General features: G+C 41.2%; 1 protein-coding gene across 5 annotated transcripts in view; it reads left to right on the top strand.

The window, feature by feature from the left end:
• LOC127456705 (SAM and SH3 domain-containing protein 1-like) overlaps window positions 1-24245 on the top strand; it is a 379637-nt gene that overhangs the window by 226856 nt on the left and 128536 nt on the right. The gene's annotated exons all lie outside the window — the stretch shown is intronic.

Genomic DNA, 24245 nt, shown 5'->3' with positions numbered 1-24245 from the left:
TCTTGAATTAGAATATGCATGAAGTTGCTCTGCAGAATTATCGTGTCGACCAATGAAGTGCACCTCACTGCTGGAATTATAACAAGGCTAAACCCCTGAATTTCACCTCTTTTTCCTGCTATTGCATTCAGCACTGGCAGCATGAATACTGTCAGATTATGCAGCTAGTCACACTTCTGTGTTTCTGCACTGTAAACAAAACACAAACTGTACACAGCTCTTGAAATAAATTTGGGAATGACCTATTATAGTATACTTACAGAGGTATGTTTATTTTCACCTTTGTGATCTCATGCATTCAGACTGGCAATTAGTTTTACCTCAGTGGCATCAATAAGCTGATTATTAGATTGAAATAATTGATCACTAACTCTGAGTCCTCCAGTCTCACAGACAAATGTCTGAACTGCAATCAATAGAGATAATTCTTGAAAAGGAGTGAGGTTTGGCTGGAAACTTTGATTCTCTCCTCAGGCTTTTACTGTTATTGAAGCTACAGGAAACTGGTCTTGGTCAAGCCAATAGTCAGACAAGTGACAGAATATTACTGCCTCTACAGTGATTGACCGGACCATTCACACAGCAGATCATCAAAGGATTCCAAATTCCAAATAGATTTCCACTCATTATCAATAATTCTGGCATGTCTGTCTCTATCATCCATCCATCCATCCATCCATCCATTGTTACAATATAATATACCAGCCTGGTCTCATGAAATGTACGTGAGCATTGCAACGTTTTTGCAAAACTGAAATTACGTGCTTCATAACACATTTGGCTGCACTTTTCAAGTGAACTCTCCAGCAGGGGGCACCAAAACCGAGCAAAATGAGGTTTTAATCAGACAAGGTTTTTAAGGTGAATTTTAGGTGGAGGTTTGAATAAAACGTGCCTCCCTTCCCTAAAACTTTACCCTAAACTTAACCAATAGTGTCCAAAAAGAGAAATGAGAGTTTAACAAAGCAGACATCCTAACCCTTAACCAATGCCTAACCTTAACCGATAGTGTTTTGAAATGCAGAAGCGAAATGAAAAGCACATTTTCTGAAGCAACCACATCAAATCATGTCGCTTCTATGTCTCTGTCGTGTCACGTGTCAGCTTGAGTACTTGCCTGGGTTCTCCGAGTCCAATGTCCAATGCTCTATGAGATGCTAATCATATTGGAATAAGTGTATATATGTAGGTAGGTCTGTAATGCAAGCAATAAAATGTATAATTTTTCAAAAGATACATTAGAGAAAAAGTGTCTTGATATCATAACATAGCAGGGTCTGAGTAATAGAGATAAAAATAAGTGTTTATAATGTCATAGTCAGCCACTGAAATCATGATTTGAGTGAAAGTGATTAAAACACACAGTTGTTGTAGCGCCTCTAGTGTTCATTTCACCTGGAAACTTGCAGGGAATTGTACCTGGAGACACGTATAACAAGTTTTGCAAAAATGTATATAGTGGTACGTTTTCACTTTGAGACCAGGTTGTAATATACTGTTACAATATGATGTTTTTTGTGATGCTAAATATCTTTATCATGCCATGTAAGTCATGGCACAGCCTCCCTCTGCTCAGAAAAACAGATTTTTGAAGGTTACTGCTGAACACATCCACCACATTAATGAACAGTCAAGTCGATCACAATATAGGCAGGAATATTTTCTTACTTGCCTGACTATTGCTGGCAATGTGAAATGGCCTTCACATGCACAATAGAATCAAAATACGGAAAAGCTATTCAGAACCAAATAAAAGAAGCTTAATGGGGAATTCTGCTCATAGTCTTATTTTACCACCTTGATTAAAAGGAGCAGAGAGGATGGTGCAGTATTTGGGTTGAGGAACAGAGGACCATGAGGGACATCTTCTCTGAGAGCTCACTGCTTTCTCAGAGGGCTGTCAAGAACTCAATAGCTTCCACTTGAAAAGCCTTATTAAATCAATAGAATTAGGAAACCCCAGTTTGGTAATTCCAGTTAATTTTATGTCCTTAATATGTAAGAATATTGCCTTTTATATTTCATTTTTATTTTATTTTCTATTAATAGAATTCCAACAGGATGGCTGTTTAATGGGTTCAGCTATATGATAATGCATTATCTACATGGCATATTTTAATGTACCTTAATAGCTTCAGACAGACTTCTGCATTTCTGCATTCACATGCATTCCTAGCCTTTTAGGGTTTACTTGTTACTCATGATATTGTAACAAAATATTGACCTGTGATGAATATTTAATTGCTAACTGTAAAACAACAGTATTACTGTCGATATGTCCAGTATTTTTACAGTCGCTTCCATATAGACCAGTTCCTTTAAGATTATGCTCTCATTAGCACAGGTTTTAAGGGCTTTCAGGTTTGTGAGTATTTGTGAGGGGGGAATTTTTCTCCACTAAAATATATGCTTTATGTGGATGTGTGTGGAGACAGCATGTGTTTTTGACTCTCTGTAATGATAGGATAGTCACTGTGGTTCGGGCGACACAGTGGTTTTGTCTTTTCTTTTTTTTTCATCCAGCATTTGTGCACAGTACATAAATCAGGCTGCATCCCTTCGTGCAGGCTGTTTACATCTCCACAAACCTTCACAGCTCTCAATCTGTCAAACACAGTGACATGCAAAGGAATCATGTGTGTATGTGTTTGTGTGTGTATCTGATCTGTGTGTTTTGACTACAGCTCTCTGACATTTCTCATGTAGATGTGTGCTGATTTTCAGTACCACCAGCAGCCTTTGTTTCCAAAGTATTGATCCCAGCAAAAGGCCAGTGATGGGTTGAGGAGAGAGACAAATATAGATTTGACAACAGGAAAGAGAGAGTTAACACAAGTATAAACAGCTAAAATGGTGTTGCAATAATGTTTTCGAAGGCTTTGTTTCCCTTTCATTCATGGATCCTTGTGGAAATTATTGGCATACTTTAGACTCTTCAAGACACCTTTACATTTGCATGTAACTTGTTGCATAATAAATAATATAATACAATTAAATGGATGGATGGAACCGTTTTATTTGTTTAAATAGACATTTTAACTTGTTGAGTGTTGGTCAAATTTTCTCTTTCTATTTTGTTTTCTTATTTAGGTAAGTTGGAAGCTTATACCCTCCCTGCTTTTGTCTGCTTGGTGAGTAAGTTAAATACAGTAAAGCACTTGTCTAAGTTTGGTTAAGAATGCAGGATTTTTCGCATCACTTCTCCACTTTTCTTCCCTTCATTGTGTTTTGGACTGCTAGAATATTCAGACAGATGGTTGTGTCAGTCTGATGTGTCCACTCACAGATTACCATCTGGACCCAGGTTTCCTCACCTTGGTGCCAGCGTGTTTATTAATACATGAAAACCCTTGCATACTAGCTGTTTGGAGCATCTGTATGGACATCTCGCTTTGAATAAAAGAGTCTGCTAAATGAATAAAATGTATAATTAATGGTTGACCAATATATATCAGAGTCTGATAAATTGGTCGATATTCAGAATTTTTAAATTGTTAGCATTGCCGATACATTTTTCTATTTGGCCGTTTAGTTTCTCAAACCGCGATGGTGCAGAGAATCACCTGCTTGCATGTAAAGGAGCCATCTGAGACATGTAAACAGCCAGTAAACTTCAAAGTAAAAGTGCTTCCTATGCGCTTTAAGTAAATGTCAAATTCACTGTGCACTGTATGTACAATTATAATGAGAAAATGTGACTGCTAAAGTGAACATGACATCCGTGGTTGCTGGATTACTGTGTTTTTTCTAAAAGTTATTATTATTATAAGTAATTATTTTAAGTTTTGCGTGAAATTTTGAGTAAATATAGTGCTAAATTAAAGGTAATTTATTTAGTTTAGCAATTTTATGTAAATGTATTTACTATATAAAATTGTGAGATATATCGGCATTATATTGTCCTATCAGCCACCCTGCTCATTGAATATCGGCATCAGCATCGGCCATTAAAAAAAATAATATTAGTCGAACACTATAATAAATATACATTGTAACAAATGAAACAAGTTAATCTAATTACATTTATTCTTTATTCTTAGCTTGTTCTGAGTTTAGTTATATAGAAACAATTGAGTGTTTGCTGATCTCACACTGCAGTACATTTCATCTTCTCACACACTTGCTCGTGTTGTGGTCAATCTCTTTTTTTCCAAAAAATATTAATGTGAAAAATGTAAATAAAAAATATTATGTTTTATGACATTAGAATTAGGGGTGTGCAGCGAAGCCATTATCTGTATTTGTATCTGTATCTGTTCATATTACAAAATTATCTGTATCTATCTCTGTATTCGGATAGAACCGGGTGTGGGCGGGGCTTAAACCGGAAGTGCGTCAAAACTAAATGAAACACCTATTTTTAAGTGTTACTCTTACATTAATAGTTCTATTAATAAAATATGCCTTGTATATGCCTTTTCATAATACTCTCCGAATAATAATAATAATAATAATAATTATTATTATTATTATTATTATACAATTATTATTTAAAATATATTATTTTATTCTTTTTTTTCTTGCCAGATGAAGCTGAATTTGTTGGCTACATTAACTGTGGAATATGTTGTGGTTTCTCCTGGTATTTCAGATATTAATATCTGCATAAAACAGAATTTTCGTTTGTCTGTGCATGTATAACAACATTATTCTGGAGGCAGGAGGTGTCAAGCAAAATGTGAAATGTCAAGAACACATTTTGCAGTGAATAATAAATACAAATTCAAAATAAAGTAAAATAAAATCAATATAGCCTACAAATGGGTGAAAGTCCCATAAGTCTATCAGGAATTTTTACGACAGGACACCATTATTTAGTTAGACGGATAGACGAGATCCGACGTGAAATCACTTTATGGGCTTCATTTCCCAAAAGCATTGTAAGCCTAAGTAGATCGTAGAATCCATCTTATGAATCATCTTAGATTTGCAGCCCGTTTCCAGAAAGCATCAAAACTTAAGTAGTACTTGAAAATGCTCGTAGATTAAAGAGTGCTCTGGAGTAGTCGTACAGCGCTAAGAGCATCATAAAAACACAGATTTATGCAGACACCAGCAGGACAATTGCGAAATTACACCTGATACAATTTAAATACCTATAGCTACACTTTATGCTCATTTAATATCAGTATACTTACGTTTTATTTTATTATTATTTTTAACCGAAAAGGCTAATAATAATAATAACGATAATGATAATAATAACAATAATAAATGCAGAAAATGGTTAGTCAGTATTGGATGAACAGATAAATTAATATGTAAACAAATAAAGTTATTTGTGGACTAGTTGGTAACAACAAAGTTGTGGCATGATTGTTGCAGAGAATTGTAAAAATCACAATCAGAGAGAGAAGGAAAAAAGCCAATAACTTGCTGCCGTACATGAAAATCGTCCATACAGTATATTGGCTCCTCATCCTCATCTCCTCTTCCTCTCTGACACCTAAGGGCGCTCTCGCCCGCACCATGCAGTTGCTAATCGATGTTACCATTATCACTTTTGGGAGTAAAGAGCAGATCTCCCTTTTATTGGTGAATGTCCCTAAAGCGCAGCTTCCATGCATCTCCTTATTCAGCATTATATGCACTTCACGTTTATGGACAGCATCTCTCTTAAGTAGCTCTTAAATCGCGTCCTCACATGTTCATGTTAAGAGCAGTTTTGGGAAACGCACGTAAAAAATAACGAACGTTCGTAAAATCGCTCGTAGAAAACGCTCTTAACCGCTAAGATCAATTGTTATTGGGAAATGAGGCCCAGGTCAGGAATTTAACATCGTGCTCAGGTTTAGGCTATAAATAAATACATGGGAATCATTTCATGTGAATTGTGTGATACATTAACATAGACATTTCAAGACGTGGAACGTGAATATGATGTCGTATCTTAATTAATGTTACACTTAACAAGCTCCAAATGTGAACAATTGACAGAGACCGCAAATGGAGTTAAGACCACACACATCCGATCTGAAATCACACTGTGCACATTTTCATTCATAAGGTTTACACTTTAGAAATATTGGCTGCACAGATTCATACATTTGTTGTAATTTTGGAAATATTTAAATGTCGCTTTATCTTTGTGCTTTTTGGATAATCAGTCATACAAATATTTTTTATATTATTCGTATGAATCCGTTATTCATTTTGAAGTAATTATTCATGCCTTTCCGAATAAGGTATTTGGCTTCGGGCACATCCCTAGTTAGAATATTGATACAGTATTGTAATCTTTTTTTTTCTCCCACCTACTACTACACTATATGACCAAATGTTTGTGGACACCAGAACACCAACATTCATATGTGCTTGTATAACATTTCATTTCAAAACAATATGGATTAATCCCACTCTTTGCTGCTATTACATCATCCATTCCTCTGGAAAAGGCTTTCCACTTGATGTTGGAATATAGTTGGATTGCATTAATATGGAGATTTGCTCCCATTCAGACACAAGAGCATCATTCAGATGTTGATGTTGGATAGACGCTTGATTGCAGTTGATGTTCAATTCAAGGTTTTCAGATGGGTTCAGGTCTGGGCTTTGTGCAGGCCAGTCAAGTTCTTCAACATCAGACTCAGTACATTATTACTTTATGGACCTCATTTGTGCACAGGCTCATTGTCATGCTGAAACAGAAAAGGACCCCCCCCCCCCCCAAACTGTTACCTCAAAGTTGGAAACACACAATTCTTTAGAATGCCACTGTATGCTGTAGCAGTAAGATTTTTCTTCACTGGAATTAATGGGAATAGCCAAGCATGTTAATTAAAAGGGGGCGCCAAGGGGGCCTGGATAGCTCAGCGAGTACTGACGCTGACTACCACCCCTGGAGTCGTGAGTTTGAATCCAGGGAGTGCTGAGTGACTCCAGCCAGGTCTGCTAAGCAACCAAATTGGCCCGGTTGCTAGGGAGGGTAGAGTCACATGGGGTAACCTCCTCGTGGTCGCGATTAGTGGTTCTCACTCTCAATGGGGCGCGTGGTAAGTTGTGCGTGGATAGCGGAGAGTAGCATGAGCCTCCACATTCTGAGTCTCCGCGGTGTCATGCACGACGAGCCACATGATAAGATGCGCGGATTGATGGTCTCAGAAGCGGAGGCAACTGAGACTTGTCCTCCATCACCCGGATTGAGGTGAGTAACCGCGCCACCACAAGGACCTACTAAGTAGTGGGAATTGGGCATTCCAAATTGGGAGAAAAGGGGATTAATAAATAAATAAAGAAAAATTTTATAGAGGGCGCCCACAATCTTTTGGCGATCCCATCCTTCAAATTAGATGTTAAACCGAGTTCCTGACTCTCTGTGTTCATTAAAAATCCCTGGGCACTTCTTGTAAAGAGTAGGAGTGTAACCCTGGTGTCCTGGCAAAATTCCTCCCATTGGCCCTTATCAGTCATGGCCTCATAATAATCCCCATACATGAATTGGCTCTATCACTCTACTCTCTCCTCTCCACCAACAGCTGGTGTGTTGTGAGTGTACTGGCAGACCATTGCTGCCATCGTATCATCCTGGTTGTGTTTGAGGAGAGTCCCTTGTTCACTATGTAACACACTTTGATTGTAGTGTCAGAAAAGCACAATATAAGTGTAACGTTAATTAATTAATTCATGTAGTGTATGTTGAATTACTGTAGATATCCATAATATAACCATCCTCTAAAGGCAACAGTTCAGTGTATTTCTCAAAGTTGTCATAAAAGTGTGCTGTATTAAATCAACCCATGTCATGCAGTGTTATTCACTGCAGAATTTTCCACTGGTTATGTTGAAATGCTTTGTGCACAGCAGCCTGTGATTATTTCTGATAGCCTCTCTCAAACAGGCAGCAGTGAACATCACTTTAACTCCCGTTAACCGACTACTAAACCCGCGACCTTGTCAAGATTCACTCGTTTGCCTTAGAACATCACGATTGACATCAGCACTGAAGTGGAATTTAAACACTGCACAGACCGCATAAAGACACTGTTTGGTAAATTTAGGGGAGAATCAATTTTAAATTACAGACTTGTTTTTTTTTTTTTTTTTCCTCAAATTCAAATACTGAGATTTTCTTTGACTTGTTTCTGGTTGTTGCATTTCTCTGAAATGCCATGTCTTGTAGCCAGTTGGCAGCAGAACCATGTTCTAGAAGAGTTGAACATGGCCTTTGAAACCACTTGCCCCTTTTAAAGTGCCCCTTATATGTTTGCAGTGACAATACTAATATCGCTCCGTCTAACTGTTTTTAAACCCAAGAACACATCCTGTGTGAACGGCTCCTAACTGTGCTAAAATCCAAAAACTTTAAGCACTTAGTATTACTTTCATTCTGTCAGTTCTGTCCATTATCCTTTTCATGAGTAGGGTCTAAATTCCCCTGCAGTGTCCTCCAGAGTGAGTTATTTCAGCACGTGACACTGCACAGCTGGTAGAGGGGGGCAGAGTGTATACAAGTAGTTTGTTGAGCTCTTGATTTCTTGTCATTTAAAAAAAAAACTATATATAATAATATAATAAATATATATAAACTGTATACACCATTGTAAACATATGAACAAACTGGTTATGTCTACTATATTTGTTTTATTTCTTTCGTTTTGTTATGATTAGTCCCAGTCTAGGGTTGGGAAAACAGTAACAAGAAGATTTTGGTTCCTCCTTCCATACCAGCACTCAAAAATAGTCATGTTTTTGGAAAGCAAAATAAGGCATTTATTTGATAATAAATAATAATAAATGAGAAAGGAGACAAAAAGGCTTCAGGAGTGGGCTAAGACAAAAATAACAAACAAAAGTTAACAAATTCCTAAAGGAGGAGTCATCCAACTTTCCTAGAAAAGAAAATTGAAATAAACAACATAAACATACTCTAACTCCCTTTCTACCCCAAAACAAGAGAAAACAGATAATGAAACAAAATGGCACCCACCTCCCTACAAATGTTCCCAACCTAATCAGTCCAAGGCACACTTGACTTAGGACAATACCTTTTAACAACATTTCACTCAATAGGCACGAATGCAATCTCAAGCGATATACAACAAATTCACAAGAGAGTATAACAACACATCTGAGCCAGGAGAGGGGAGACAGGGAATGAAGCTTTCCAGCAACTTATATCCTCCATCAGCTCACAGCCAGACCAGTCAGGAGAACTTCTCATTAGTGCTCTCACCTGGTAGTGATTAGTGTGAGCGGTAGAACGAGCGACAAGAAAAGCCAGGTGAAAAACAGACCTGCAAAACGTCCTGGTTACTTGCGTAACCTCCGTTTCCTGATGGAGGGAACGAGATGTTGTGTCGATGTAGTGACACTAGGGGTCACTTTTGGGAGCCCGAGACACCTCTGGTCTTTGATAAAAGGCCAATGAAAATTGGCGAGTGGTATTTGCATACCACTCCCCCTGACATACGGGTATAAAAGGAACTGGTATGCAACCACTCATTCAGGTTTTATGCTGAGGAGCCGAGACAAGGTCCCGGCCATTTCAACGGGTAGTTCAGCATTGTGGCGGAAGAAATCAACCAGGGAACACAGTTTGTGAACACTACTGGGAGTTAACGGCGCACGTCTTCAGCTCAGGGGAGGTGAAAGGCACTATGCGCAAGCAATACACCCGGCCGGCTGTCCCGGACTTACCTGCTTGTGCGTGCCACTACTCGGGACAAAACCGATTCCACCCGGAGGCCACTACACCCCTGGTAGAATGGGCTCGTAGCCCTACTGGGGGCGGCACGTCCTGGGCGTGATATGCCATAGTTATAGCATCAATGAGCCAGTGTGTGATCCTCTGGTTGGAGACAGTGCTTCCTTTCCTCTGTCCACCAAAGCAGACAAAGAGCTGCTCAGAGACTCTAAAGCTCTGCTTGCAATCCAAATAGATGCGTAAAGCGTGCACTGGACACAGCAACGTCAGGGCTGGGTCTGCCTCCTCCTGGGGCAGCGCTTGCAAGTTCACCACCTGGTCCCTAAAAGGGGTCGTGGGAACCTTAGGCACATAGCCCGGTTGGGGTCTCAGGATCACGTGAGAGTAGCCCGGACCGAACTCCAGGCACGTTTCGCTGACAGAGAATGCTTGCAGGTCTCCTACCCTCTTGATGGAAGTGAGCACAGTCAGGAGGGCAGTCTTCAAGGAGAGTGCCTTAAGCTCAGCTGACTGCAAAGGCTCAAAGGGGGCTCTCTGTAGACCCTGAAGAACTACAGAGAGGTCCCATGAGGGAACAAGGTGCGGTCTGAAGGGATTCAGCCTCCTGGTGCCTCTCAGGAACCTGATGATCAGGTCGTGCTTCCCTAAGGACTTACCTTCCACTGTGTCGTGGTGTGCCGCTATAGCGGCTACATACACCTTCAAGGTGGAAGGGGACAGCCGCCCTTCCAACCTCTCCTGCAGGAAGGAAAGCACAAATCCGACTGCGCATCTCTGGGGGTCTTCCCGTCGGGAAGAACACCATTTAGCGAACAGATGCCACTTAAAGGCATACAGGCGCCTCGTAGAGGGGGCCCTAGCCTGAGTGATCGTGTCTACCACTGCGGGTGGTAGACCGCTTAGGTCTTTCACGTCCCATCCAGGGGCCAGACATGGTGATTTCAGAGGTCTGGTCGCGGGTGCCAGTTAGTGCCCCATCCCTGAAAAAGAAGGTCCTTCCTCAGGGGAATTCACCGGGGGGGGCTGTCGCGAGGAGCGTGAGGTCCGAGAACCACATCTGGGTGGGCCAGTAGGGTGCTACCAGGATGACCTGCTCCTCATCCTCCCTGACCTTGCACAGGGTCTGTGCAAGTAGGCTCACTGGGGGAAACACATATTTGCGCAGTCCAGGGTGCCAGCTGTGTGCCAGCGCATCTATTCCAAAAAGTTCTCTCGGTCAGGGCGTACCAGAGCGGGCAGTGGGAGGATTCTTGGGAGGCGAACAGGTCTACCTGTGCCTGTCTGAATCAACTCCAGATCAGCTGGACCACCTCCACCTCCACTCTCCCCTGAGGGTAACCTGCTGTGACAGTGCGTCTGCTGCAGTGTTGAGGTTGCCCGGGATGTGAGTGGTTCGCAGCGACTTGAAGTGCTGCTGACTTCAGAGGAGGAGACGGCGGGCGAGTTGTGACATACAGCGCAGACCGCCTTGACGGTTGACATATGCTACCATTACCATGTTGTCTGTATGAACTAACATGTGCTTGCACTGGATCAACGGCCGGAACCTCCGCAGGGCGAGCAGAATTGCCAGCAACTCAAGGCAGTTGATGTGCCAACACAGCAGCGGCCCGTCCATAAGCCGGCGGCTGCGTGCCCATTGCAAACAGCACCCCAGCCCATCTTGGAGGCATCTGTCATGACCACGACACGCCTGGAGACCTGCTCTAGGGTAACGCCTGCCCGTAGAAACGCGAGTCGGTCCAAGGGCTGAAGAGGCTGTGATAGATCGGCGTGATGACCACACGATGTGTCCCACGGTGCCATGCCCATCTCGGGACTCGAGTCTGAAGCCAGTGCTGAAGCGGTCTCATATGCATCAACCCGAGCGGAGTGGCCACCGCTGAGGATGCAATATGCCCCAGGAGCCTCTGAAAGAGTTTCAGTGGAACCGCTGTTTTCTGTTTGAATGCCTTCAAACAGGTCAGCACCGACTGTGCACGCTCGTTCATGAGGCGCGCTGTCAACGAGACTGAGTCCAACTCCAAACCGAGAAAAGAGATGCTCTGAACCGGGAGGAGCTTGCTCTTTTCCCAGTTGACCCGAAGCCCTAGTCGGCTGAGGTGGGAGAGCACCAGGTCCTTGTGTGCACACAACATATCCCGAGAGTGAGCTAGGATTAGCCAATCGTCAAGATAGTTGAGAATGCGAATGCCCACCTCCCTTAACGTGGCAAGAGCTGCCTCTGCGACCTTCGTGAAGACGCGAGGGGACGAAGAAAGACCAGAAGGGAGGACCTTGTACTGATACGCCCAACCCTCGTATGCAAACCACAGGAAGGGTCTGTGTTGAGGTAGAATCGAGACGTGGAAGTACGCGTCCTTCAGGTCTACCGCCGCGAACCAATCTTGATGCCGGACGCTCACCAGAATGTGTTTTTGCATCAGCATCTTGAACGGGAGTCTGTGTAAAGCCCAGTTCAGTACTCGCAGGTCCAAGATTGGCCGCAACCCACCGCCTTTTTTCGGTACAATGAAGGAGGGGCTGTAAAACGCTCATGGCCGCCTGGGAAAGCTTGTCCATCATTTCCGCATCTGCCTGTGACTGGGCAATCGCCCCCGAGGGGGGGAGCCCAGCTGAGGCTTCTGTGTCCGACTGGACGAGCCCGCTCTCCGATGCTGCGCTCGAGAGCTCATCAGCTTCGCGGGCTATGAACAAGAGGTCGAACTCGCCGTGAGAGGAGCTGGCGGACTCATCCGGAAGCCCGATCGGGGCAGACGAGCGTGCTGGGGAATGGGAGGTCCGTGGGGGAATACCCGGCGGAGGTGGTCCCATTGGGGTCTCCAAATCGCCCCCAGTGCTAGCTGCGCTGGCCTCATACCCGTAGGTAGAAGGACAGAGGCGAGGAGCCACTTTCTTACGAAAGCAAGCCGCGACCGCAATGTTACCATGGTCATGTTCTCGCAGTGAGTACATGATCCATCCATGAACGCTGTCTCCGTGTGGGTTGTGCCCAGACATGAAAGACAGTGATCGTGACCGTCCAAAGTTGAGAGGAAACGACCGCAACCAGGAATAACACACAAACGGAAAGTCATCTTTAAAAAGACGCGTCTTTAAAAAGACGTTCCGTGTGTGCCGCTCTTTTTGAGAAATATACTCTTTTAGAAAAATATACTCTCTTTTTCCTGCCAAAGCGCCCAGGGGCGTTCTCTGCAGTGCACCAGTGCAGAGGAGGGAGAAGCCGCTGAAATGCACCATCAGATCCAGCAGAGATAAATGAACAGTCAGCTCAGTAAACATCGACCGTTCGGCTCCAAAGAGAAAATCTGAATGAGTGGTTGCATACCAGCTCCTTTTATACCCGTATGTCCAGGGGAGGTATGCAAATACCACTCGCTAATTTTCATTGGCCTTTTATCAAAGACCAGAGGTGTCTCGGGCTCCCAAGTGTGACCCCTAGTGTCACTACATCAACACAACATCAAGTGATTGACAGATAGGGAACTATACATTCCCATCCCCAAATACACAACCAAAACAGATACGTTATCTCACATTGAAAATGTCTTACGACGTAACACCTCCCCGATGAAAAGATACAAACAAATTATCACAAATAAAAATACACTTAAAATATGTTGAGGGATGTAACAATACACTGATCAGCCACAACATTAAAACCACTGACAGGTGAAGTAAATAACATTTATTATCTCGTTACAATGGTACCTGTCAAGGGGTGGGATATATTAGGCAGCAAGTGAACAGTCAGTTCTTGAATTTCCTGTGTTGGAAGTGGGAAAAATGGGCAAGAGTAAGGATCTGAGCAACTTTGACAAAGGCCAAATTGTGATGGCTAGATGACTGGGTCAGAGCATCTCCAAAACAGCAGGTCTTTTGGGGTGTTCCCAAGGAAGGACAACCAGTGAACCGGCGACAGGGTCATGGGCACCCAAGGCTCATTGATGCGCATTGGGAGCAAAGGCTAGCCCGTCTGGTCCGATCACACTGAAGAGCTATTGTAGCACAAACTGCTGAAAAACTTAATGCTGGCCATGATAGAAAGGTGTCAGAACACGCAGTGCATGGGGCTGTGTAGCCGCAGACCGGTCAGAGTGCCCATGCTGACCCCTGTCCACTGCCGAAAGTGCCTACAGTGGTCACGTGAGCATCAGAACTGGACCATGGAGCAATGGAAGAAGGTGGCCTAGTCTGATGAATCACGTTTTCTTTTAGATCATGTGGACAGCTGGGTGCGTGTGCATCATTTACCTGGGGAAGTGATGGCTGTAGGATGTACCATGGGAAGAAGGCAGGCCGGCGGAGGCAGTGTGATGCTCTGGGCAATGTTCTGCTTGGAAACCTTGGGTCCTGGCATTCATGTGGATGTTACTTTGACCCATACCACCTACCTAAAGATTGTTGCAGACCACATACACCCGTTCATGGCAACGGTATTCCCTGATGGCAGTGGCCTCTTTCAGCAGGATAATATGCCCTTCCACACTGCAAAAATTGTCCAGGAATGGTTTGAGGAACATGACAAAGAGTTCAAGGTGTTGACTTGGCCTCCAAATTCCCCAGATCTCAATCCGATTGAGCATCTATGGGATGTGCTGGACCAACAAGTCAGATCCATGGAGGCCCCACCTTACAACTTACAAGACTTAAAGAATCTGCTGCTAACGGCTTGGTGCCAGATGCTACAGTCACCTTCAGAGGTCTTGTGGAGTCCATACCTCGACGGGTCAGAGCTGTTTTGGTGGCACGAGGTGGACCTACACGATATTAGGCAGGTTTTAATGTTGTGACTGATCGGTTTATATAGCTATAAAAATAAATGGACAAATAATGTAAGGAGTACAGTTTGCCTGTGCACTATTTGAAATTTCAGACATTGTGTGAGGTGTGTGTGTGTTTGTGTGTGTGCGCACGTCAAATGCATCATCACCTAATGTAAACAGACGGCTGCGTGTACAGGACAAACACGATTATGTGTTGACTGTGAGAATATTAGTTTCTAAACGGTTAATGTGGTGCTTCTGTGATAGTTTGGCTGTCTGTTTCAGAAAACAAACGTATCATATGCTTGAAAAAACTGTTTGAGTTGCTGTTTGTTTGAATGACAACCGCATGTCCATCTAATAAGGAGAAGGCTGCATGCATGAAATGACTGCGCTGTGTTGACTGGGAGTAAACTGATATTGTGGTACTTTGGTACTAATTTTTTAGCAATTTGGCTGTTTGTTACATAAAATAAACGTATCGTATTCTTGAAAAGACTGTTTGAGTAGCTGTTTATGTGACGAATGACCATTGCATAACCACTAATGTAAACAAACATGGCCGCACACATCAGATGATCACATTTGATGTGTTGACTGCATTTATAAGCTGTAAACTTTTTATCCTAGTACTTTGGTGACTATTTGGATGTATGCGTATAAAATAAACTGATCGTGTGCTTGAAAAGACTGTATGATTCAATATTTGTGCGAATATGAATGACAGGCACTTGTTCAGCACAGCTGTGTGTCGGCGCGAAAGCTGATTTGAATCTGGCAGCTTGTAACGTAACTGGATGTTGCAGAAACACATATGTGTGACGGTACGTATGAAAGGGTTATTGTGCAAGTATGTTTTAATTTGTGTCGTTTGATCTCCCATAATCCTTGTATCCTTAGATTCTCACAGATATTACACCTCTAAGTGGCCCTTCATACTGTGGGGGATGTACTGAACCGATTAACCTTAAACAATATTGCTATGAGTGATAATCACCAGTTTAGACACATCGAATGAACCCAAAAATATTTGTTGGGTCATGTGATACTTTTGGAAGGTTTATATGTAATTATTGTTTGACAGACATATACCTCAGGTATACTTATAAAACGTAATGTTCTACTCACATAATTATATGATTTATTAACTGTTTTAGGTTTCTTCTATATCAGATTCTTGCAGACTATGGAAATAATGTCGTAATTACTGCATTTATGCTTTGAGAGCTCCTGGGGTTTAATTGCTCTAATTGTTTGATTTAAGATAGGGCTTCTTGTCATTTTGATAATGAGAAAAATTGCTACCGTGTATTTTTGATCATTAGTGCCTAATGACTAAATTGCATGTTTATATCAAGGACAAAGATGTGATTAGTTTATAGCCACTGATCATGCCTATCAAGAATGGGAGAGTGGACTGTTTTTCTAACTATTTATAACACTTTTGTGATGTCATCTTACAAAGCAAATGTACAGCGAAATGTTTATGCCTTATATGTAGAAAGGAAATGCCAGTGTTCATTTAAAAATATGGGGCTGATGGACCACAGTGCAGGGATGTAGTAGTAACAGCTCCTATGTCCATCATCTTTACATATACAAACAAAATGGAGCTCTGTTTGAGTAATTCAGGCTGTAGTAGTGAAGTATTTCATCATGTAAAGGATGTAAGGGAACAGGGCTAAAGATTGCCTGTGTCTCCTTGCTGATTTCTGTTTCTGTTTCATTACTCATTCTGTTTGTGCTTGTTTGTGTGTTGCATACAGCTCATTTCTGCGCTTGCTTTTCGTGTGGCATTTTAACGGCACCGTGTTAGAAGTCCAGATACTTCAGCATTGCGCTGAAGTCCACACTAGGGGTATCGTCAGATCAAAGATTCACAGCCTAAATAGGGCAGTCCCTAAATTCTGTTAATTTTTGAAAATTTGTACAAATACATTGTAATAATTTATAATCAACCAAATAAAAGTCATGAAGAAAAATAGTTAGAAAATCTTAAATTTTTTTGTAAAATGATTAGCAATTTATTTCCATAACATATTTTTATGAGATAATATATGACATTGGCCTTGTTGATGCATAGAAACAGTGAAGCAATAAGTTTTAAATGTTCTGTATCAAATTTAAGAGTGGTAACTTTAAAACTCTGACCATGTCATGTGATTCTGACGATGTATAGCATTAGCACCATGAATGCAGTATAGGGTTGCAACTAACGATTATTTTGATAATCGACTAATCTAACGATCATTAGAACGATTATTCGACTATTCGGGCGACTATTGCAACGATTAATCATTAGCACTTAACCAAAATTTCAGCTTGTGCCTCGACTTAAAAGGTTGTATTAAACGTACTAACAAACATAAAGAGGACAAAATTGTCTTTTAAAAATAAATCTAAATGACATTCACTGAATTACAAGGAAAAAAAATTTGTATTTTTATTGTTTAATTCAGTAAAAATTTCACTGCGAAAAATCCTATTGTTATCAAGTGTTTTTCTTTTCTTTTCCATTTAAAATTATCTAAAAATTCTTACAATTCTTAAAACACTTGAGAAGCAACATATAAGATATTTAGACTTGTTTTTAGAGAATGTATCTTGTATATAAATGTATTTTGTATTTAAGTGTTATTTTTCACTTGTTTATACTTCTGCCAGTGCAGTAAAGACAAAATATACTCATGTTCAAGATACATTCTCTGAAAGCAAGTCTAAATATCTTATATATTGCTTCTCAGGTAAATGTATATTATTTTAAGGATTTTAAGATATTTTAAAATATTTAAATATAAAAAATTTATATTCAACATTTTCAGACGTCCCTTCACACCGTGACACATATATTATGATTTACTACGTCGCTGTCACGTTTAATGTGTTTTTGTTCATCGTTTATTTTGGAAGTCTAGTTCCCATTCTATAGTCATGTGTTTCATGTCATGTGATTTTCTGTTTTATAGTCATGTGTTTCCTGGTCATGTTATATCCTGTTTCCCTCCATGTTCATGTGTCTGGTTTTCATTGGTTTATTGTCTTGTTAACTCGTTATCAGTTCTAGTTTGTCATTGGTTTAAGTTTATTTGTCTTGTTATCTTGTTTATAGTTCTGTCTGTTCATTGGTTGTCTTGTTACCCTTGTCCATGTTATTTAAACCCTCATGTTTGCCATGGTCCTTTGTCAGGTATTTTTAATGTAATGTTGTTTGGTTGTCAAGTCAAGTCCATGTTTATGTTTTTGTTTACGGTTTTTGGATTTCACGTTTATAAATAAACTGCACTTGGGTTCTTCACATAATCATCATCATCGTTGATGTTCTACATATGAAGCACAAGTTACAGAATACCTAACCACACTATGGACCCAGCAGTTCAGCTCATGCGCCTACGTCAGGGGAATCGTCCCCTGGAGGAATACGTAGAAGACTTCTGCACTTTGGCCAACCAGGTTGGGTTTAATGGGATCGCCCTCAAACACTTCTTCGGGGCAGGCTTGAATGAGCTGGTGTTCTCTCTGATGCCTGGCGGTCAGAGTACCTTCAGTCTGGCGCAATACATCGACTTCGCCCTGCGGATGAGTGGTTCTTCTTTCACTATAGGAGAGGCTGATGAGGAACTATGCACTCCTACAGTGGTCGACGAGCCAGAGTCCCACGTCATGGTTGACGAGCCAGAGTCCCACATCATGGTCGACGAGCCAGGGTCCCACGTCATGGTCGACGAGCCAGGGTCCCACGTCATGGTCACCGAGCCAGGGTCCCACGTCATGGTCGACGAGCCAGGGTCCCATGTCATGGTCGACAAGCCAGGGTCCCACGTCATGGTCGACGAGCCAGGGTCCCACGTCATAGTTGCTGAGCTTGTGCCATCTTCTGCCCCGGATCCTGAGTCTACTCCATGCCATGTCACAGCTACGCCTGAGTCTGCTCTATGCCAATGCACAGCCAAGCCTCGGCCTGCTCCATGCCATGTCACAGCCACGCCTGAGTCTGCTCCACGCCATGTCACAGCCACACCTGAGTCTGCTCCATGCCATGTCACAGCCACGCCTGAGTCTGCTCCATACCATGTCACAATCATGCCTGAGTCTGCTCCATGCCATGTCACAGCCACATCTGAGTCTTCTCCATGCCATGTCACAGCCAAGCCGTGGCCTGCTCTATGCCATGTCACTGCCACCTCTGCTCCACGGTCCAGGCCCGCCTCTGCTACATGGTCCAGGCCCACGCCTGCCATGTTCCACGAGCCAGCGCCCACGCCTTCCATGGCCAACAAGCCAGCATTGCAAGCCTCGTCCATCCTAGAGCCAGCGTTGCAAGCCGCATCCGTCCCAGAACCAGCGTTGCAAGCCTCAGCAGCCACGTTATGCCATGTTGCCATTCCTACCTCGTCATGCCATGTTACCATGTCTGCCACATTAAGTGGCCCTGCCTTGGTCCTCCGAGCCTCCGGCTCCACCCTGGCCCTTCGAGCCTTCGGCTACTCTCCGGGTTCCCAGTTCTCCAGTTTTGCCCCTCGAGCCTCTCACTTTCTCATTTATAAATAAACTGCAGTTGGGTTCTTCACATCATCATCGTCTTCGTCTGCCTGTCATTGCAAGCACACATTACAGTCGCGAGCATCACGTTATAACCTAACTGCAGCAAGCGCATGCAAGGGATGAGCATCTCTGCACGAGACAGTGTATCAGCTGAGAGAAGTTTGAAACTCTCTTGCGCTGTTTTTCACACGACTCATATAAGCGGCTCTGACCGCACAGAGAAATGCCAGTTTCAGAGTGTGTGCTTATTTGTACAACCCACTTCCTTATTATTTGAACTTTAATAAAGGATGCATTAAAGATATAATGCCGGGGTGTTTCCTTTTTAGACACTCTGACAGGCAAGTTTTGCTTAAGCGGAACGCAAGGTACGGCTCCTCTTTATTTCATATCAAGACGACATTGCTTCTATATTTACTTATTTTTTATTTTTGTATAATAATTCCCTTATACTTTGCAGTCTACATCACTTTAATATGTTTGGAAAGTTTGGAGTGCACCTGGACTGTGAGCTGTTCTTTCTTCCTCTCCTCAATCAAGCGCAAGCTGAAGTACTGTTCTCCCGCATCATCATTATCGATTCAAGTGATCTCACGATGCATTAAATGAGATCATACAACTATTTGACAACGGAAATTTGTGTCGACAATTTTTTATTTTCAACGTTGTTGATAACATTGACTAATCGTTTCAGCCCTAATGCAGTATGGTAAACATGACAAATTACACATCTATCTATTGCATATATCTTATTTCCAATCATAATTCAGTTATTATAACAGCTTTTTTTTACTGATCCCATGTGGATTCTATTTATAGAATGAGGCAAAAAAGCCTATTCAGCATGCTGCAGATGACAGCTGGGTGAATGGAACTCACACCTTGTTAGGGCACTTTAGCGCCTCATGTCAGAAAAATGTAGTGCTGGATAGACATTGAAAATTATTCTTTATGGAGTTAACATATGAGAATCCATCAATATTTCTGTAAATGTGCAAAATTTTGTATTAAACATTCTACTGGATTTTGTTACGCCAGGTTTGTGCATCTTATAATGGTTTAATTTTCATAAGTCTCATTTTGATGTTTTGATATGTTGACATAATAAAGAAATTATTCTCACAGTAGTATTTCTATTGTGAAAAAGTTGCTGAATATCTAAACTGGAGTAATACACCTTTCTAATGATGTAATATAGTTTGTCACAATTAAGAACTATATGGTGATAACATGCAGTGAATGTAAACAAAGCCGGCAACTGTGAACTTTGTGTATGAAGCGTTAAATTTTTTTTAGACATTAGTCTTTGGCTCTTTGGTCCCCCAGCCACTGGGGGTTGCATCAGGAAGGGCATCCGGTGTAAAACCTGTGCCAAGTCAAATAAGCGGATCACGGATGGTCCGCTATGGTGACCCCTAATTGGAGCAGCCGAAAGAAGAAGTCTTTGACTCTTTGAATCAAGTGAACGTTTTAGCAGAGAAAATAATATTAAGTACCACACATAAAACATTACTTACGGTACTGCCATTTAAAAAATATTGTGGCACCGCTGATATTTTGAAGCTGCAGTATCGCGACACTAACTTAGTACTAGTATACTGTGCAACCCTTCTGCGTATTTATAAAGGCAATAAGCCACTTGAATCTGTGCATTACAGTGATTTTACCATGAGTAAGGGGGAACATCCCTTACCAGTGGTAAAATCACTGTAACACATCAGGGCTCAACATTAAGCATTGTCATGTGCTTGTCCTCCGGACAAATAAACTGATCATTCACTTGTCCGAGTAAAAAAATAACTTGTCCGGAGAGAAAAAAGGATATTGAAGTTACATAATCAAGTAATATTTCAAAGTTTATGTTGTATATTTTTCTAAAATTATGACCGATGCCCAACCTAATAGTGTACTGTAATGGGGTTCAGTGGAAAGGAGGAGGCGAGAACCGGCTTAATAATATAAATAATAATTTAATAAACAATTTAAACAAAACACATGACTATAAACACACAGTACAGCTGTCTGTAATTCTCTCTCTCTCGAACTCTCGTCCCCGGCCGCCTTTATCCCTCGCGCGCCCCATCAGGCTGATTGGGGACCGGGTGTGTCTCATTCCAGCCCGGCCCCGCCCTCCTCGGCTCTACATGTACCTATGCAATCAACTAAATTCTCTGCAGCAGAAATGTAAACTGCACTGGGTAGGGGAGGAGGCTATTGTCATATGATAATTATTTTATGCTACGTATGGTGGTCAAATAAAGAAAAGCCTCCATCACCATCATTTACAGCAGGAGTGCTCACTCTTCTATGGAATGAGACCTACCATGTACAATAAAGGCTATACATTATCACAATACCAAAATTTCAGTAGTCGGTAGTGAGATTTGTCAATTCTCAATACCAGCTTCAAAACCACAACAAATAATAACACTAACTAATATGTTAATTATAGAAGAATCGTTTCAGGTTCTTAAATAATTATTCAAGACTAGTAAACAAACAGTAATAAAATAACAATAAAAAAACAGCAATGAATAGAAATAGATTAAAAATAATAAACAAAAAATGCAAATTAAGAAAATTCAGTGCTTTTTTAACAGCTTTAAAAGTTTTTAACAGCAGTAGGCTATCAAGTATTCAAGTAAACATTCAGAATGAAATGCAACATAAAACTACGACTGGTCTTCACTGTATGATTATAATACATGAATTCTTTTTAAAGCTACTAAAATTACTCAGTCAAGAGCAGTGAGTGTTTTCTTTATTATAATTATTATATTATTATAATGACACACTACACTAGACAGAAGCAGGTCTGTTAGCTTACATTTACACTTACAAGTCTCTTTCTCTTTAAATTCTCTTTCACTTGCCCCTTCAAGCGGACTAGCGTTAATGTCGAGCCCTGCACATAGCCTGCCGTGGCTTATTTCTTTAAAATAACAGTGTATATAAAACTTACCATCAACTGTTATCATCAACAGTTAGAAAATGACAAGTACTAAATCTAAAATGTGATCTTGTGAACCTGAAAGGTCTTCATATGTAGAACAAATATTACCTGCTGAAAGATTAATTTCTATGGTAATGATGGATCTACTTTACATACAGCAGGAAATATTTTGATCTCCAGTCAATGCATGGCCTTCCAATGGATTATTTTTGCAAAACTTGATTTAGATATCATCTTTTTATGTCATGATTTGATGTTATAGTTCCAAATTGATACAATAGTGTCTCACTAGGATAAAGACTGATTATAGTCTTTCTGGCTAGTCCTCAGTTAGAACACATGCTACAAACTAATTGTATATTACTTACAGTACTTAGTTTTCATACTGTAACCTATTTGTCAAGTCAAGTCATTTTTATTTGTATAGCGCCTTTCACTACACACATCGTTTCAAAGCAGCTTTACAGAAAATCATGCATTAAGCAGTTATGTTTATTATTTTGGCATTGGGTCACTCTGAAGTTTTCTATATTTTCGTATTTATTTAATAAACGTACAATTTCTTGATTTGGATCGTCATTGTTCTTTTTGGTCTGGCAGTTGGGATGGGAATCCACATGCACAGTACATATTACACCCCAACCCTAGACTGGGGAACGTAATAGTAGAGCATTTCAAATCGGTCACTTATGAGATTAAATGGCATTAGAATGCTGCCTTAGAAGGCAGCTGCCTATGTAAGCAGTAGGCATCGAAGCAGCTCACTAGGTTCTGGAACTGAGCTATTGAGCTATACAGGTCTATTGTCCATTGAAACAAAGGCAAATATACAGGTGCATCTCAATAAATTAGAATGTCGTGGAAAAGTTCATTTATTTCAGTAATTCAACTCAAATTGTGAAACTCGTGTATTAAATAAATTCAATGCACACAGATTGAAGTAGTTTAAGTCTTTGGTTCTTTTAATTGTGATGATTTTGGCTCACATTTAACAAAAACCCACCAATTCACTATCTCAAAAAATTAGAATACATCATAAGACCAATAAAAAAAACATTTTTAGTGAATTGTTGGCCTTCTGGAAAGTATGTTCATTTACTGTATATGTACTCAATACTTAGTAGGGGCTCCTTTTGCTTTAATTACTGCCTCAATTTGGCGTGGCATGGAGGTGATCAGTTTGTGGCACTGCCGAGGTGGTATGGAAGCCCAGGTTTCTTTGACAGTGGCCTTCAGCTCATCTGCATTTTTTGGTCTCTTGTTTCTCATTTTCCGCTTGAGGTTCAGGTCTAGTGAGTTTGCTGGCCAGTCAAGCACACCAACACCATGGTCATTTAACCAACTTTTGGCAGTGTGGGCAGGTGCCAAATCCTGCTGGAAAATGAAATCAGCATCTTTAAAAAGCTGGTCAGCAGAAGGAAGCATGAAGTGCTCCAAAATTACTTGGTAAACGGGTGCAGTGACTTTGGTTTTCAAAAAACACAATGGACCAACACCAGCAGATGACATTGCACCCCAAATCATCACAGACTATGGAAACTTAACACTGGACTTCAAGCAACTTGGGCTATGAGCTTCTCCACCCTTCCTCCAGACTCTAGGACCTTGGTTTCCAAATGAAATACAAAACTTGCTCTCATCTGAAAAGAGGACTTTGGACCACTGGGCAACAGTCCAGTTCTTCTTCTCCTTAGCCCAGGTAAGACGCCTCTGACGTTGTCTGTGGTTCAGGAGTGGCTTAACAAGAGGAATACGACAACTGTAGCCAAATTCCTTGACACGTCTTTGTATGGTGGGTCTTGATGCCTTGACCCCAGCCTCAGTCCATTCCTTCTGAAGTTCACCCAAATTCTTGAATCGATTTTGCTTGACAATCATAAGGTTGCGGTTCTCTCGGTTGGTTGTGCATCTTTTTCTTCCACACTTTTTCCTTCCACTCAACTTTCTGTTAACATGCTTGGATACAGCACTCTGTGAACAGCCAGCTTCTTTGGCAATGAATGTTTGTGGCTTATCCTCCTTGTGAAGGGTGTCAATGATTGTCTTCTGGACAACTGTCAGATCAGCAGTCTTCCCCATGACTGTGTAGCCTAATGAACCAAACTGAGAGACCATTTTGAAGGCTCAGGAAACCTCTTCAGGTGTTTTGAGTTGATTAGCTGATTGGCATGTCACTATATTCTAATTTTTTGAGATAGTGAATTGGTGGGTTTTTGTTAAATGTGAGCCAAAATCATCACAATTAAAGGAACCAAAGACTTAAACTACTTCAGTCTGTGTGCATTGAATTTATTTAATACACGAGTTTCACAATTTGAGTTGAATTACTGAAATAAATGAA

The sequence above is a fragment of the Myxocyprinus asiaticus genome, chromosome 19, assembly GCF_019703515.2.
Source record: "Myxocyprinus asiaticus isolate MX2 ecotype Aquarium Trade chromosome 19, UBuf_Myxa_2, whole genome shotgun sequence".
Lineage (NCBI taxonomy): Eukaryota > Metazoa > Chordata > Actinopteri > Cypriniformes > Catostomidae > Myxocyprinus > Myxocyprinus asiaticus.
This window is presented reverse-complemented; position numbering and strand designations above follow the sequence as displayed.